Source organism: Bos taurus, chromosome 10 (genome assembly GCF_002263795.3).
Source record: "Bos taurus isolate L1 Dominette 01449 registration number 42190680 breed Hereford chromosome 10, ARS-UCD2.0, whole genome shotgun sequence".
In the NCBI taxonomy this organism is placed as follows: domain Eukaryota; kingdom Metazoa; phylum Chordata; class Mammalia; order Artiodactyla; family Bovidae; genus Bos; species Bos taurus.
The window spans coordinates 85,164,962-85,183,438 of record NC_037337.1 but is presented as its reverse complement, the minus strand read 5'-3'; the positions used below and the strand labels follow the sequence as shown (position 1 = coordinate 85,183,438).

Sequence of the window (18,477 nt, the reverse complement as noted above, 5' to 3'; positions counted from 1 at the left end):
TCTGTCCATGGAATCCTCCAGGCAAAATCATGTCACCCCTCTTAAAAACCTTTCAGGGCTGCCCAAGTCCTGCAGGAGGAAGCTCCCCATCCTCAGAAAGGCACCCTAGGGCCTGGGAGCCCCAGCCCACCTCTCCTGCCGCACGCACTTCCCTCAAGCCGCCCTTTATGTTGTCTCTGCTCCTCAGCACGGCGGTCAAGCCCCTGTGCCTTGTGCGGTGCTGGCCCCCTGCCTGGAACGTCCTCCCTGTCCGTTTGCTGGCAGATGCCCACAGAGCCGGCCAGAAGTCACCTGCTTCCTTGCTGCCTTCCTGAGCCTCCACCCTAGCATTTCTAGTCGCACTTCCCCATAGGAGGAGGCTGGCATCAGCCGCAGGTGTGCCTGGCTCCTCCCTGGCCTGGCACAGGTAGGTGTCGGTGATGTGACTGGAAGGGTGGCCTGAGGGGATGTGAGGATGCAGGGGGAGGCGGGGGACAGGCCCAGGACCTGGCCTAGGTCCAGGGCACTTGTGGTGGGTGAGCTGATAGTCTCCCTTGGCACCTGCGGATGGAGCCAATACCCTGGGGGTTTTGCTGTTGCTCTGAGCCTGAGGGAGACCCGGGTGAGGAGAAGAAGGGGATTTAGGGCCACAGAGAGCCAGCACCTGGGTCCCCCTCATCCTGGAGAGGACTCTGAGGAGGCGGTGGCGGTTAGGAGCTGGTTTGAAGGTGGCAGAGACTTCCCTCCCCCATCAGCCCAACCCCTGAAGAAGGAGAAACACAAGCTGCCCGGAGGACGTGCCCGGCACTGTCTGCCGGCTTTGCACAGAGAAGGAACTGGGGAGAACGAGTCAGCCGACCTTGAGGTTTTAAAATGAAAGCCCTGTTGAGCCGAGTGGTGGTCAGGACGGGCTGCACTGCAGCTTTTCCTGTCGGAGGGGGCGGACGAGCACCCCCTGACGACGACTGCAGCAGGGTGCCGCAGGAGCCCCAAAGCAGGCACTTGGGGTCTCCTTCTGTCTATAAAATGAGATACTTAGACACATGTGGTTCTTTTCCTGCTCAGAAATTCCCCAAACCTGTGAACGGAGCCTGGCAGGCAGTGTGATTTATGATGCCTCACAGTGGGACCCGTGTTACCTCTCAGGAGCCCTCCTGGTGTGGAACAGTTATCAGGGGTCTGCATGCCACTTAAAGAGAGAGCCGTGGAAAAGCATCTTTCCTGCCATGGCTGATGGGGTAGACTTTCTTTCTGAAAATATTTTCTTTCTCCAAGTCGGCCTCCCTTAGCGGCTGAGCCTATACTCACATAGTGTACTTGACTGCCGGTGAGTGCGTGGCCTCTGTTGTTTGCAAAATATGTTTGCAGAACCCGAAAGCACATAGTATTTCTAGAAGCTCCTTTAGGAACCCACTGAAGTGTGTCTTTGTTCTTGGCACCTGGAAGATCAGCCCAGAGGAAGCTTGGGTGGTGGGGTGGGGTTGATGTCCTGGGGAGGTGTTGGCCCACTTGCAGATTTCTTTTCAGATCTGCTTTTGTTTCTGCCTCCTTGGGACCAGCTCCCTCTTCCTGTCCATCTCAGTCCTCCACCTTCTCACCCACATCTCTGGCCTCCTTCCTCATCCCTCCCCAGCAAATTCAGTGGAGCTCCCTCTAACATCCATTCAGTTGTAGGGTTTATGCTCCAGATGCCCAACCCACAGGGGGAGCTGGGAAAAGTGGACTGACTTTAAGGGTAGATGTTGATTGGCAGGATTGGAAGGTGTTGTCAAGAAAACTACTTTGGAAAATAGATAATCCAGATAACTCACACAGAGAAATATATCTTTAAAATGTAGAACTTGAAGCCATAAAAAATGTTAATTTCCTTTTATGTATTAGTATTACTACTGGGAATTTATTCTAAGGAAATAATTCTAGATAAGAAAAGAGCTATACACACCAAGATATTTGTAACAACATCATTTGAAATAGCAAAAAACTGTTAAACAGCCTGAGTGTTCCACATGGCTACATAATTTGTGATACTTAGACTCAGTGGACTATTGTGCCAACAATAGTCTAGTATGAAGTAGTATGAATAGTCTGTTAGCCTAGTATGAAGATGATATTAATTCATGGGAAAATGTTGAAGAATTGTGGAAAAAATGGCTTCTGCTTTAACAGGCAAAACTGCACATATACTTATTCAATGAGGGCATAAAAACTGGTCACATTGGCTGTGGTATAAATTGGGATAAGGTAAAAAAAGATTTTACCTGGAGGATTCCATGGACAGGGCGGCAGTGAGGAGATACCCCTCGTCCAAGGTAAGGAGCAATGGCTGCGCTTTGCTGGAGCAGCCGTGAAGAGATACCCCATGCCCAAGGTAAGAGAAACCCAAATAAGACGGTAGGTGTTGCAAGAGGGCATCAGAGGGCAAACACATTGAAACCATACTCACAGAAAACTAGTCAATCTAATCACACTAGGACCACAGCCTTGTCTAACTCAATGAAACTAAGCCATGCCCATGGGGCAACCCAAGATGGGCGGGTCATGGTGGAGAGATCTGACAGATGTGGTCCACTGGAGAAGAGAATGGCAAACCACTTCAGTATTCTTGCCTTGAGAACCCCATGAACAGTATGAAAAGGCAAGATGATAGGATATTGAAAGAGAAACTCCCCAGGTCAGTAGGTGCCCAATATGCTACTGGAGATCAGTGGAGAAATAACTCCAGAAAGAATGAAGGGATGGAGCCAAAGCAAAAAGAATACCCAGCTGTGGATGTGACTGGTGATAGAAGCAAGGTCCGATGCTGTAAAGAGCAATATTGCATAGGAACCTGGAATGTCAGGTCCGTGAATCAAGGCAAATTGGAAGTGGTCGAACAAGAGATGGCAAGAGTGAATGTCGACATTCTAGGAATCAGCGAACTGAAATGGACTGGAATGGGTGAATTTAACTCAGATGACCATTATATCTACTACTGCGGGCAGGAATCCCTCAGAAGAAATGGAGTAGCCATCATGGTCAACAAAAGAGTCCAAAATGCAGTACTTGGATGCAATCTCAAAAACTACAGAATGATCTCCGTTCGTTACCAAGGCAAACCATTCAATATCACAGTAATCCAAGTCTATGCCCCAACCAGTAACACTGAAGAAGCTGAAGTTGAACGGTTCTATGAAGACCTACAAGACCTTTTAGAACTAACACCCAAAAAAGATGTCCTTTTCATTATAGGGGACTAATGCAAAAGTAAGAAGTCAAGAAACACCTGGAGTAACAAGCAAATTTGGCCTTGGAATACGGAATGAAGCAGGGCAAAGACTAATAGAGTTTTGCCAAGAAAATGCACTGGTCATAACAAACACCCTCTTCCAACAACACAAGAGAAGACTCTATACATGGACATCACCAGATGGTCAAACACCGAAATCAGATTAATTATATTCTTTGCAGCCGAAGATGGAGAAGCTCTATACAGTCAGCAAAAACAAGACCAGGAGCTGACTGTGGCTCAGACCATGAACTCCTTATTGCCAAATTCAGACTGAAATTGAAGAAAGTAGGGAAAACCACTAGACCATTCAGGTATGACCTAAATCAAATCCCTTATGATTATACAGTGGAAGTGAGAAATAGATTTAAGGGCCTAGATCTGATAGATAGAGTACCTGATGAACTATGGATGGAGGTTCGTGACATTGTACAGGAGACAGGGATCAAGACCATTCCCATAGAAAAGAAATGCAAAAAAGCAAAACGGCTGTGTGGGGAGGCCTTACAAATAGCTGTGACAAGAAGAGAAGTGAAAAGCAAAGGAGAAAAGGAAAGATATAAGCATCTGAATGCAGAGTTCCAAAGAATAGCAAGAAGAGATAAGAAAGCCTTCTTCAGCGATCAATGCAAAGAAATAGAGGAAAACAACAGAATGGGAAAGACTAGAGATCTCTTCAAGAAAATCAGAGATACCAAAGGAACATTTCATGTAAAGATGGGCTTGATAAAGGACAGAAATGGTATGGACCTAACAGAAGCAGAAGATATTATGAAGAGGTGGCAAGAATACACAGAAGAACTGTACAAAAAAGATCTTCACGACCCAGATAATCACGATGGTGTGATCACTGACCTAGAGCCAGACATCCTGGAATGTGAAGTCAAGTGGGCCTTAGAAAGCATCACTACGAACAAAGCTAGTGGAGGTGATGGAATTCCAGTTGAGCTATTCCAAATCCTGAAAGATGATGCTGTGAAAGTGCTGCACTCAGTATGCCAGCAAATTTGGAAAACTCAGCAGTGGCCACAGGATTGGAAAAGGTCAGTTTTCATTCCAATCCCAAAGAAAGGCAATGCCAAAGAATGCTCAAACTACTGCACAATTGCACTCATCTCACCCGCTAGTAAAGTAATGCTCAAAATTCTCCAAGCCAGGCTTCAGCGATATGTGAACCGTGAACTTCCTGATGTTCAAGCTGGTTTTAGAAAAGGCAGAGGAACCAGAGATCAAATTGCCAACATCCGCTGGATCATGGAAAAAGCAAGAGAGTTCCAGAAAAACATCTATTTCTGCTTTATTGACTATGCCAAAGCCTTTGACTGTGTGGATCACAATAAACTGTGGAAAATTCTGAAAGAGATGGGAATACCAGACCACCTGATCTGCCTCTTGAGAAATTTGTGTGCAGGTCAGGAAGCAACAGTTAGGACTGGACATGGAACAACAGACTAGTTCCAGATAGGAAAAGGAGTACTTCAAGGCTGTATATTGTCACCCTGCTTATTTAACTTCTATGCAGAGTACATCATGAGAAACGCTGGACTGGAAGAAACACAAGCTGGAATCAAGATTGCCGGGAGAAATATCAATAACCTCAGATATGCAGATGACACCACCCTTATGGCAGAAAGTGAAGAGGAACTAAAAAGCCTCTTGATCAAAGTGAAAGTGGAGAGTGAAAAAGTTGGCTTAAAGCTCAACATTCAGAAAACGAAGATCATGGCATCCAGTCCCATCACTTCATGGCAAATAGATGGGGAAACAGTGGAAACAGTGTCAGACTTTATTTTTTGGGGCTCCAAAATCACTGCAGATGGTGACTGCAGCCATGAAATTAAAAGACGCTTACTCCTTGGAAGGAAAGTTATGACCAACCTAGATAGCATATTCAAAAGCAGAGACATTACTTTGCCAACAGAGGTTCGTCTAGTCAAGGCTATGGTTTTTCCTGTGGTCGTGTATGGATGTGAGAGTTGGACTATGAAGAAGGCTGAGCGCCAAAGAATTGATGCTTTTGAACTGTGGTGTTGGAGAAGACTCTTGAGAGTCCCTTGGACTGCAAGGAGATCCAACCAGTCCATTCTGAAGGAGATCAGCCCTGGGATTTCTTTGGAAGGACTGATGCTAAAGCTGAAACTCCAGTACTTTGGCCACCTCATGTGAAGAGTTGACTCATTGGAAAAGACTCTGATGCTGGGAGGGATTGGGGGCAAGAGGAGAAGGGGATGACAGAAGATGAGATGGCTGGATGGCATCACCGACTCGATGGACATGAGTCTGAGTGAACTCCAGGAGTTGGTGATGGATAGGGAGGCCTGGCGTGCTGCGATTCATGGGGTCGAGAAGAGTCGGACACGACTGAGCGACTGATCTGATCTGAAAACAAGATTTAGGTGACGTGGTCATGAATGGAGTATTTGTGTGTTTAAAATTGCTTTATATATATATATACATTTATATAATACTTTAATATATATTATATTCATATCAATATCTCATTTAGTATTCTTGCCTGGGAAATCCCATGGACAGAGGAGCCTGGTGGGCTACAGGGGTCACAAAAGTGTCAGACACGACTTAGAGACTAAATAACAACAATATTTATATCAATATAACACGTTATATATTAATACACTTTACTATATTATACTTGGGATTCCCTGGTGGCTCAGAGGTTAAAGCTTCTGCCTGCAATGCGGGAGAGCTGGGTTCGATCCCTGGGTCAGGAAGATCCCCTGGAGAAGGAAATGGCAACCCACTCCAGTATTCTTGCCTGGAGAATCCCATGGACGGAGGAGCTTGGTGGGCTACAGTCCAACGGGGTCAAAAAGAGTCAGACATGACTGAGTGACTTATATTATACTTATATAACATTATATCCACATACTTTAATATACATTATATTTATACAACATTTATATTTGTTGTTGTTGTTCAGTCCCTAAGTCGTGTCTGACTTTATGACCCCATGGACTGCAGCACACCAGGCTTCCTTGACCTTCACTATCTCCTGGAGTTTGCTTAAACTCATGTCCACTGAGTCGATGATGGCATCCAACCATCTCATCCTCTATCACCTCCTTTTCCTCCTGTCCTCAGTCGTTCCCAGCATCAGGGTCTTTTCTAATGGTTGATTCTTCACATCAGGTGGCCAAAGTATTAGAGCTTCAGCTTCAGTCCTTCCAATGGATATTCAGGCCTCCCTTGGTGGCTCAGATGGTAAAGAATCCGCCTGCAATGCGAGAGGTCTGGGTTCGATCCCTGGGTTGGGAAGATGCCCAGGAAGAGAGCATGGCAACTCACTCCAGTATTCTTGCCTGGAGAATCCCCATGGACAGAGGAGCCTGGTGGGCTACAGTCCATGGGGTCACAAAGAGTCAGACACAACTGAGTGACTAAGCACAGCACACAGCACAGGTGTTCTTTAGGATTGACTGGTTTGATCTCCTTGCTGTCCTACTTTAATATATATTATACTTATATAACATATCAATGTATAAGCTTATATATATTTTACTTGTATTACATAATTATATACTTTTCTTTAAAAAAAGACCTTAAGGTATCAATGTCTTTGGATCTGGGTGGGAGGGAGGCCCCAGGGGAGGAACTCCAAACCTCCCATCTGCTACCACCTGAAAGAAAGAATTGGTATGTCTTATCAGCACGCTGCACTGCAGGGGCTGGAGAAGTCAGATTGGCTAACTGAGTCTTTTAGTAACAGGAGGCCTGACTTCATAGGCTGACTAACTACATAACTTTGGGGCTCCCAGCATGGACTCTGCCTGGTGCAGGCAATCCCCAGTGGCCTCAGAGTCCCAGATGATTGTTCGCACCTGGGTTTCCAGGGCTCCAGCTCAGTGAGCACATGTGGCCTTGAAGTTGAGACTCTGGCTCTGAGCTGCCCACTCACCTCTGCCTGGTCCCACAGGCCTAGCCACAGCGGGAGGCAGATTCTCTCTTCTGTCTGCATTTCACACAGGCAGCAGAGAGGGTGTGATTTGCAAACTGACCTCCTGTGGCCCTGCCTGACCCAGGTGGAGCCCCAGTGACTTTGTGCCTTGGGTGTTTGCAGGGTTGCACATATTCATTATAGTATTGAAACTTAGAAAATTAGAGTTGCCCTTTAACCAACCTCGGGGTGGGGGGGAGCTTCCCTTGTGGCTCAGCTGGTAAAGAATCCTCCTGCAATGCGGGAAACTTGTGTTCGATCCCTGGGTGGGGAAGATCCCCTGGAGAAGGGAAAGGCTACCAGAATACTCCAGTATTCTGGCCTAGAGAATTCCATGGACTGTATGCAAAGAATCAGACACGACTGAGCGACTTTCACTTCACTTTAACCAAGCTCAGGAAGGAAGCCCCCACGTTCATCCAGTCTCTCTCTCTCTGGCTTGGCCGGCAGGGCCCTCTGACCCCTCCCATCTTGCCAAGAGCTCTGCTGGGACTTGCAGCTGCAGGTGTGGCCTGTGGCTGAGCAGCTGACTGTCTTCTGACCATCTCTGACCACCTTGTGTCTCTGGCATCTCAGAACCTTGAGACGCCTAGTGAACGGCCTTCTTACCCACCACTCCCCCTTGGATTTGCCTCCCTGTGTGGAGCCTTCTCCCTGTCTTTTTTTTTTTTAATTGGAGTATAGTTGCTTTACACTGCTGTCAGTTTCTGCTGTATAGCAAAACAAAACGGCCATCTATCACCTCTTTTTTGGATTCCTTTCCCATTTAGGTTGGGCTTCCCTGGTGGCTCAATGGTAAAGAATCCACCTGCAGTGCAGGAGATGCAGGAGATGTGGGTTTGATCCCTGAGTCAGGAAAATCCCCTGCAGAAGGGCATGGCAACCCACTCCAGTATTCTTGCTGGGACAATCCCATGGACAAAGGAGCCTGGTGGTCTCCCTTCCATGGGGTTGCATAGAGTCAGACATGACTGAAGTGACTGAGCACATGTGCCCGCCCGTTTAGGTCACCACAGAGCTCTGAGTAGAGTTCCCTGTGCTATACAGTAGGTTCTCATTAGTTATCTGTTTTATACACAATAGTGTATATACGTCAGTCCCAATCTCCAAAATTTATCCCCAACCACCGCCCCTCTCCCCAGCTTTCTGTCTCAGTATCCATGCATTTGTTCTCTACGTCTGTGTCTCTATTTCTGCTTTGCAAATAAGATCATCTTTGCCATTTTTCTAGATTCCTCGTCTACGTGTTAAGACATGATGTTTGTTTTTCTCTTTCTGACTTACCTCACTCTGTACGACAGACTCTAGGTAGCCTTCTCGGTGGGGAACTTTCTTGTCACGTGGAGTGTCTGGAGGGCCCACGATCATTCTTTCCCCTGTGGTTAGCACAGTCCAAGGCAGGAAATGGAGACTCCTTGTGTTGTTTGGAGTCCCAGGGTGGGTGGAGCCGGGAGAGCCCTGGGCAGACCTCGCTCGAGTGGGCAGGTTGGAGCCTGCAGACGCAGAAGCCACTGCAACAGAATGTGTGGAGAGATGGGTTTATCACAAGCCTACATGCGCTCAAGCCAGATTCCAGAACTCTCAAAAATTTGGAGTTTGTTCTTCCATCATCAGACTGAAATAGGGCCTTGTGGCTGGAGGTTTGCCGGGGTCAGAGGGAAACTGGAGAGCGTGTGGGCCCAGGGCTTGCCTGGATACTCACGAGGGTACTCAGGCCAGTTTCATGTCCTTCCTGTCACACAGGCTTGTACGTGGGTGTCACTCAGGTTGTGCGTGGGTGTGGGCTTCTCTGGAATATCGTGTTCATTCTTCGATGTTGTGGTCCCATTCCCATCCCCTGCAGTGATCTCGAGCCAACTCCAAAGGGACCACTGCTGGTTGGTGTACTAACTGATACAGAATCTAAGTAACAGGCTGTCTTCCTGAGCCCAGGACCCAGCAATAACTGCTCGTCTCAGTTCCCTAATTTAGAGACCACGTGCGTGCCCCAGGGTTGTCAGCAGCTCAGTTTCTTGTAGCTTGAAACACATTTCCATAGAAACATGCTATAAATGGTAGTTGGGCTGGTTCCTAGGCTAGCCCGCAAAGAGCCCCAGTGTCACCTACGAAGTTGCTGAAATAAGGTATTAGTAAAATTGAGAGCGCAAATGCAGCAGTATTAAGAGCTAGCACCCAGGACTCTGGAGGTTAAACGGTGCGGGGTTATTTGTGTCACTTTGTTTCTTGGGCAGAAGTGTCTTTCAGAGCCCTCCTCCTGCCCACAGTCATAACCCTCCTCTCCCAGTTTACATTCCTTCTTCCTTCCTCATCAAGGCAGGGGGCAGGACCTACCTGTGCCTGGGACCTGGGCTGGGGTATGTTTATAATGAGGAAATTCTGTCCAAAGGCCTTTACATCATCAATATCATCATTACCATCATCATCATTATCATCATCATCATTATTTAAACCATCTTGATCAACTTAACAGAATAAACATTACACCTTGGCAATTTGCAGTTTGGAATTTTCTGATGGCTGCAAAATGTTCCTACGGAGTTTTAACATAGTTAAAAAGTCCCCCTGTACTATTTTTTGTTCTGATTCTGTCACTTAACATGAGTTCATCGAATGGTTTCATCAGATTGTTTCCTCATGTCAACCTTTTATATTTCATTCTGTTACCATACCATACTGTAATCTGAATGGAGTTCCATTTGGGGGGAGTCTAAATACAGGCTCCTATGAGCCTCTTTTATAAAGACTCCTTTGAGGTGGTAGTTTGAGTTGTTTTCATGGGATCTGGTCTCCTGACTGTAATAACCTGATCAAGTCTTCAACTCTTGGAACACAATGTGGAATCACATCCTAGAAGGATCTGAGCAGTTTACAGCAGCACCTCAGTGTATCTGCAGCTGTTTCCTGATGACCTGCCAACAGCAGCTTTCTGGTTTAATTTATTTACTTATTTTCACATTGACTCGGGTCATAATGGCTCCTTAATGGTGTTCTAATTTGCATTTCTCAAATTGCTGCTGAGACCCGGCATTTTTCCTCCTGATGATTTACTGTTTGTCTTTCCTTATGTGTCAAACTGTGCTCATCTGTGACTGCAGGGCCTCCCCCGCTTACAATTTATCTCCTCGGTACCACTTTCCTGTTGGGAAATACAAAGTCCTGCCTTCCTCCCTGCCTCCTGGATGGGGCCCCGCCCCTCGACCTGGGCTAACTCCTCTCCACATCTGCCTGGACTGAGGCTCTGGGTGGGGGTGGGAGGTACCCACGAAGAGGGTACTGTGCCTGTGATGGAAGCAGAGGGGAGGTAGGTGCCAGGCAGGGGTTTGCCTGCTCGTTCTGAAATAGGTTCATTAAAGTGACCTCCTTGGAGGGAGGCTGTGCTGGGAGATTCTGGGAGGAGCCAAAGGCAGGTAAGGGCTGCAGAGGGCACCTGAGTGCATCTGGTTTAAGGATCACCCACTGAAAGGCCGGTAGGGAGTAGGGGGATCTCAATAACAGAGGCAGGCTGGGTGTAAGAGAACAGCACAGGCTAGATGATAAATGACAGTGACCCGTGGCCTAGGAAGGGGTGGAATCTGTGGAAAATTGGAACGTGTACCTCCCATCACAGTGCCTGGCACAGCTACTTGACTCCACCCCGGAGAAGGAGGGCCCAATGTAAGCAATGTTCCTTTTTTTTTTTTTTTTAATGATAAACCAGAAATCCCGATTTTTAACTTAAATCTCCTGATTTAAATAAATGTTTGGAAATACATTTAATTCAATAAAAATAAAATACATTATATAGGTCAAATGCAGTGTATCTGGGAATGAGCCTGGCTTGTGAGCCTCCAACCTGTGACCCCTCATTACTTGATGGTTTTTCTGGGAAAACAGACCCAAGGAGGCATCCTCATATAGCAGAGATCAGGACTCAGAAAGCCCGGCCGTCAAGTACCATCTGTCTGACCTTGGAAGAGCTGTTTAACCTTATCTATAAAAAAGAGGATAATGGCTTCCTCAGGGTGCTGGGTGGACCCGTCGGGGTCACATCATGTCAAGCATTTAGTAGATGCTCAGTTAATGTGTTGATAGGTCCTGCATGGGGTCATCTGGAAAATTAAGGGAAGAGCTAGGCCCAGAACGTTGCTCTCCTGACTCTTTGTTCAGAGCTTGTTTCACATCACATTGGCCTGCTTTCATGGGAATTTTCAGAGATGTCCAGACACAGGGGTCCTTCTGACCTCTGGGAAAATACAAGTCACTTTATGAGAGCTTGCCTGACAGTTACTGAGCTCATGTAACGGGGACTTAGCTCTGTGGGCTTTGCCTTGCAGTCCCCAGAACCCAGGAGATCCACTCTCAGTAGCAGTAGTAATAGTAATAATCACAACATACAGGGAATTCCCTGGCAGTCCAGTGGTTAAGGCCCAGTATTTTCACTGCCAGGGGCTGGGTTCGATCCCTGGTTGGGGAACTAAGATCCTGCAAGCTGTGTGGCAAATAATAATAATAATAATACCATATACCATTGACCCTAAGAAGCCAATGATTGTGAAACAACCATTATTTTATGCAAACTATGAAAAAGAAAATGCTGCTAGTTAAACCATGATGTGCTGTCAATTGTAAGATGCATCCTGATTTCAGAGATATTAAAATGGGGGAAATGTGCATCTTAGAATGGAAGAAACAGAATGGTAATAGTGATAGTAACAGTTACATCTTATTGCTTACCTCAAATTTTCACAAATATTTTATTTGTGCACTTATCAACAGGCATTTAATTTACTAAGCACCCACCATGTATAGGCACCAGGGATACGAGGTGACTCAGGCCTGGGCTGTGCACTTGAGAAGCTCTGATCCTAGTAGGGAGATGGTACAGGAAGCAGCTGTAGAAACAATGTGTAAGGGACGGAGGCAAGAAAAACAGAGAATGCCATGGGAGTTAGGAGAGAGCGCGGCTGTTTTGATCCTTAGGGGCAGAGACCGAGACAATTGGAAGTGCCTGGGATTGACAGGAAGTTCTCTGAGGGCTTCCCAGGTAGCTCAGTGGATAAAGAATCCACCTGCAGTGCACCAGACTCAGGCAGATGTGGGTTCGATCCCTGGGGCAGGAAGATCCCCTGAAGGAGGGCACAGCAACCCACTCCAGTATTCTTGCCTGGAGAATCCCATGGACAGAGGAGCCTGGCTGGTTGCAGTTCATGGGGTCACAAAGAGCCAGATACGACTGAAGCGACTGAGCATGCACGCAGAGGAGGAAGGGAGTGAGCAAAGCGGATCTTGGCTGAGGAAGAAGCTAAGCAAGGAAGGATGTGTTGCAGCTGGAACTAGCTTCAGCCAGATGCCACAGGGAGCCCTGCAGTTGGCATTGCATTAGCACAGATATGATCCTGCCTTGAGGGAAGGGGGGGGTCCATCTTTTGGACCCACCCCTCTCTGACACCACCCCCCCCCCACCCCCAGTCAATCATTGCCTGCAGTGCTCTCTCCCAGGAAGGGTTCCCTTTGAGAAGGGAGCAACTGTGAGCCCTTAGCAGCCGACACTCAACAGTAGCTGGGGAATGGTGTACCAGCCTGATAAACGGGGATCTGGGGTTGGGGGGCCTCCAGCAGTGTTCACTGCAGTGGCCGTCCTCTGCTTGAAGGAGTCAAGGAAGGCTTCCTAGAAGAACTACCATTAAGCTCAAGTCAAGAGCAGGGTAAAGTTTACCTGTGGATACAAGGAGGAGAAGCATATGGGAGAAAGCAGATGTCTTGGGGAACTTCAGGTTGTTTGACTGGGTGGGCCTGGGACTGGGAAGTAGGGAAGAGCCAGATCGTTCCAGAACCGCAAGTGACTGGCTAACAGCTTTTTGCAGTAGGTCATGGGAGCTTTTTTTTGGCTGCATCACGTGGCATGTGGAATCCTTTTTCCCCCCGTCCAGGGAGTGAACTCCCGTTGCCTGCATTACCAGGAAGATTCTTAACCACTGGATCATCAGGGAAGTCTGGTGGGAGCTATTGAAAAGGGATGTGATCACTCTGATGGCAGTATGGGTGAAAAATATCCTAGACTAGGAGAGGAGAAAAAATGGTAGCCAATACTTAGGAAAGACTTAATGTATACCATTGTTTTAAGCTCTTATCATCCCCATTTTGCACATGAGAAAAACCAAGGGGTTAAGTAAGTTGCTCAAGGTCATCAAGCTAGTATGAGCCAAGAATTGGACTCAGGTCTCAGCCTGTGCTCTTAACCTGTACATTCTCATGAATATGAATTTTGGCTTCTAGTCCAAGATGCATCATTTGTATTTGTTTTCATTTAAAAATAAGGCTTTAGAAAACTGCCCAGTGCATACACTGGATCTCAGGGGTCCTGTTCCTCCTGACCCACAGCCATAAGGTAGGGAAGCCGAGTTCCAGAGAACAGCCCATGAAGGAGTCTGTTCTGGGGCTGGTTTTGCAGGGGGCGTTGGACTGTGCTGAAATGAAGCCTTTGGGAAGCTGGCAGCTCTGGTTCTGTGAAGAAAGGGCGTTTCTGTTTGTGGCCCTGCCGGCCCGCCCTCCCTGGTGGCCACACCTGTTTTGTCTTTCTCCCTATCCCCGGCCAGACGTCTGTCCCAGAGCGACAGCAGCAACTGGGGACATCTGCAGAAGCTCCCTCTTGGGCCTGACAAAGGCACTCAGAACCTGGCCCAGGCCTGCAGGAGAGGGAGGTGGAGGCGGGGGTCAGTGGATGGGCCCCAGTGTGAGGACAGGCTGCTGGGGCCGACGCGGCCCTGCCTGGAACAGGTGAGGTCAGTGTGAACTCAGGCGGAGGGCCCCCTGGGTTCTCAAGGGCAGAAGAGAAGGCCGTGCAGGGACTTGTCAGCATATAGCCCCTTAACTTCACAGCTGGGGTTTTGAGCCCTCTGCTTCCTCGGAAAGGATGTGGCCAAAAAAGGGTGTGAAGAGAAGGCACAGGCGTCAAAGGAGTGTCCCTACTGGGGACGGGTGGGCATGCAGTGGAAAAGCTTGGAGGGAAGGACCCAAAGGAGCTGGGCAGAAGCCTTGGAGAGATACCTGGAAGGGACACTGAGTCAGTGCTGCAGAGTGTCTCTGGGCACCCCAGGCTGATGGGTGGACCTGGGGGCTTTTCAGAGGAAACAGAATCTTGGCGAGGTTCTCAAAAGGGAAAAGCTAATTTTGGGAGAAGAGGATCTAGGATAAAATAGTAAAAAAAAAAAAATTGTAACCTCGTATAGGTACACGGCATGATACAGCTATAAAACCATTTTTGTCTTTGTGATTCTCTAAATCCCTAGAAGGTGGCATTCTTTTAGGGTTTGTGTCGCAAATACTTTAGAGTGAATCTCACAGGGACCCCGAACTCAAGACTCAGAGAAGCTAAGTGTCAACTTCCCTAAGATCACACAGTGGATTGGCTTTAGTTAGGCAGGATCCAGACTCAGTCCTGGTTCCTTGTTCTTTCTACATACAGCCTTGTCTTTCTTCTGTTGTAACTGTAGGTCATGAGGTCCCAGAGGTAGGTAGTCCCTTTATTCTGAAAAGGGAAGTAACAGCAGGACACAAGGCACGTTAGGGACATAAGGTGGATTTGAGATTTCCTCAAAGGTATTTGTACTCTCAACTCCCCACATTCCTGCAAAGGTTGGTTATTCACTTAAACACACTGTGTGTGCTGGCCTGGATGGAAAGTCCTGATAGAGAAAGGACAGTGGAAAAAGGACTGGAAAGCAGGCATGGGTTTTGGGGTAAAGAAAACTCTTTTAAATGAATGATGGAAACAAGGTTAATGGAGGCAGGGGGACGGGTGGTGAGAACTTGGCTTCCATGGAAGCTTCTTTTTATCTTTTAGTAAGAGTTTTATTGGGATAGAATTCACACACCACAGTATTCCCCCGTGCAAGCTTCTTCATGGTCTCAGGTTGCCCCAGAAGAGGATACGAATGATGACCACTCAGGGCAGTGAGGGATAACTCGGTGCAGAGTCCAGAGAGCTGATGCTGTTCCTGGAAGCCTCTTGAATGCCATATTCTATGGTCACTGGGAGCCAGGGTTTGAGATCCTGTCAAGGGTGCTTTGCTTCCTGGAGTGTTTCTCAGCAGATGCACTCCCTGGGACCTGGAGCTCTGTGCTCTTTGCTGTAGTTTGTAGCTTGCTGGTGAAGAAAAGCCTGGACCATCTCTCTCTTTTTTTCTTTTCTTCCGCAATCGGCACCCTTTTTAGTTGCACCTGTAGGAAGGGTTAGAGCTTCTAGAACCAAAACTTTCACTTCACATGTCAGTGATTCTGCACTGTCATATCTGCAGCAAAACTGACCTCCAGGGCCTTCCTGGAAGAGCTGCAGCTTTCTTTACACATTCTCATCTGCCGGCCTTTGGGAGGGAGACTTCTCCTGCCAGGCAGGCGCCATCTGGGACAGTCTTGGGCCCTCCTCCCCTCCACGCACACATGCCCCTTCTCCCTCTCTTCCTTTGTGAGTGAGAGCTACTCCAAGATGAGCAGGGCTGTTCCAGATCACTGACTCCTGTTTCTCATGCATCCTGCCATCCACCCCTGCTCCCTGTGCTGCTTCCTGGGCCCAGCCCAGCAGCCCGGCATGGGATAGGGAGGGAGTCCTGGCGGGACAAGGCTGAGGAGTGCCCTTTGGAATGGCTCCCACTTGTTCCCTGGAGGCTGGGCTCTGGCTCCGTGGTGGCAGGCTCTTTTAGAAATGGGCTCCCCAGCCAGGGTTCTGGAGGGGAACATCCCTGGGCTGGTCTGCAGTGGCTCTTGGAAGGGCTGGCTCTGTGCTGGCCCAAGCCCACTTCTGGGGACCAGGCCCAAGAGGGAGGTCAGGATGGCTGCAGGTTTGCAGAGGAACCTGGCAGCAGTGAGCACCAGAGACCAGGTGGGTTTGCTTTGGTTCCCTCACTTGGATGAGGTGTCAGTGGGAAGGAAAACATCAGACAAATGGAAAAAACAAAAAAGATTTTGCACAGAACCTCTGCCAGGAGTCCCGGGAGTCCAGCCTCTACTTGGGGGCCTGCATGCCTGAGCACCTCAATCCTTCAGTGACTCACTGCCTTCCTCTGGGTGAGATGGGAAGAGGAAGAGAGGTGGCAAACTATCGGCTTGCCTTGTGATCTTGTGTAAGTCACTCGACCTCTCTGAACCTCAGTGTTCTCATCCATAAACTGAGTGAGTTGAAACTTCTCACACACACAGGGTTGTTAAGTAGGCTGTGTGGGGGGACATGCTTTGAGAATTGCCAGGAACAATACTGTCAGAGCAGATGCTAAATCTGAGAGCCTGGGCTTTTCTTTGTTGGAGGTGGTTTCCCTGGCTCCTCTATTCATTTTTTGGCAATCACAGAATCACGGATTTTAAACTGGAAGGAATTTTAAGAGGTCATCGGGTCCAGTCCCCTGACATAATTATCTTTATTTTGCAGATAAAACTAAGTTGTCATTACTGTGACATATGTGTAAATAAGCCCTTTTCCTCCTGGGTAAGGTGTGAGCTCCAGCTGCATACAGGGGCTCCCACCAGCGAAAGGGTGGAAGAGGACAGGAAGGTCATGCCTCTTAGAAGCAAGAGTGGGGTTTTGAAGGTTTCTAGGCAGAACATACGAGTATGTCAAGGCTGTATATTGTCCCCCTGCTTATTTAACTTCTATGCAGAGTACAACATGAGAAATGCTGGGCTGGAAGAAGCACAAGCTGGACTCAAGACTGCCGGGAGAAATATCAGTAACCTCAGATATGCAGATGACACCACTGTCTCTGTCATCCACTGGGGGCAGGGGGAGGGCCGGGGTGGGGAAGGGCCTTGCCCTGCAGGCTCAGAAGGGCGGTGAGAATCGCATTCTGCTGCCCCTCCCCTTCCCCTTGAGAAAGCAAAGGATGCACCTGCCTCTCAGGACTGGCCACAGGGGAAAAGCGGCTGCTGCCAGGACACAGTATATTATTCAGTGGCTTTTCCTTCAAAGAAAAATCTCCTTCTGACCCATCTCCTTGGTAAAAACAAAAACAAATGAAAAGAGCCAGGGAAAATGGGCTCCCTCCCCAGGACTTACTCCTGGCCCTGGAGCCTCACTGTAAGGATACTTGGGGGCCAGCAAGAACCACCTGAGTAGCAGAAATGTTTCCCATCTTCCCCGCCAGTTGAGGAGGCATCGCGGGATGGCATCAGGTGATGGTAGGAAAGGTAGGGGAACTACAGGCAGGCAGCCCAAAGCTGCCCAACTCTGGCCTCAGTTGCTAGAATTAAACCGAGACGCTTTTTACATCTAGGTAATCGAGACATGGGTCTTTTAGGAGCTGGGACCACTCTCTCAATAACCTTAACACCGCTAGCCAAAAAGGGAAACTGGGGGAGAGTGTTAATAAAGTGCCTTGGAGAGGACTGCGCGTGCCCTACCGTATCCAAAACCAGAGTTTTCTTTGTGGAAGAAAGCGACTTGTGTCCTCCCCCAGCATCACACACAGACTTTCCTGGCAGGCCCGATGGGTTTCCAAACATTTCGTCACCGTCTCCTCCTGACCTTGGTGTGAAAGGAACGAGCCGCGTGGCTTGTTGGTTCCAGCAAAGCCATCGGGGGGCACCGTTCCTGGGCTGGGGGAGGGTGGCGACAGTCTCTGGAGTGGAGGTGAGGTCTGCTGGAAATCCCCAGCCCGGGCAGCCGCCGGAGGTTTAAAGACGCCTTCCCCTGCCTTATTTGGTCTCAGGAAGTGGGCGGTGCCGGGCCTGCTGGCAGAGAGGCCGACCCGAGACAGTTGTGCTGATGAAGTGGTAGAGCTGGTTCCTGCTCGCCGCCGTGCCGCGCGCGCCGGCCGGCCGCTGGGCGCTCCGCGCTCCCAGCCCGGAGTTGTGCAATCCTTTGTAGCACGCCAGAGAGTCCTCCTCCTTCGCTGTTGCCTCTCGCCCTCTCTCTCTCTCTCTCTTTTTTTTTTTTTTTTCAAGCTGTGAGCTCAACCGATGAGTCAGAGCAGTGCAATCCTGACACTGCATCGCAGGACTGGGGGTGACACGGAGGGAGGGAGAGCGATCGCGAGGCGGAAACCACGGGCGCGGAGTGCGTCGAGGCTCCTGCGCCGCAAGCAAGGGGTGACAACCCGCGCGTCCCGCCCGGGCCCCTCCAGCAAACTTCCCAGCCTTGGGAGGCGCGGGCTGGCGGAAACGCTGAGAGCGCCGCGGGGCGGCGGCGGAGGCGCCTGTTTGTTTTTAAAATCGGGAGTGCGTGCAGGCGGCTGGAGCCTGGGAGGCGACCGAAGGCTGCGGCCCGCGGCGGAAAAAGGACAGCCGATGCGGGAGCTCGGGCAGGAGCGGG

The 18,477-nt window shown here is 49.0% G+C and overlaps 1 protein-coding gene across 6 annotated transcripts in view; it reads left to right on the top strand.

Moving 5' to 3' along the window:
• MIDEAS (mitotic deacetylase associated SANT domain protein) overlaps positions 1 to 18,477 on the top strand; it is a 72,539-nt gene that overhangs the window by 13,280 nt on the left and 40,782 nt on the right. For 2 of the 6 annotated variants that reach the window (XM_059890934.1, XM_015473282.3), the window contains exon 2: positions 1 to 18,477. This exon is cut by the window's left edge and continues 10,607 nt beyond it. The exons of the other annotated variants lie outside the window; for them this stretch is intronic. The gene's annotated coding sequence lies outside the window, so the exon portion shown is untranslated. 6 annotated transcript variants of the gene reach the window in all.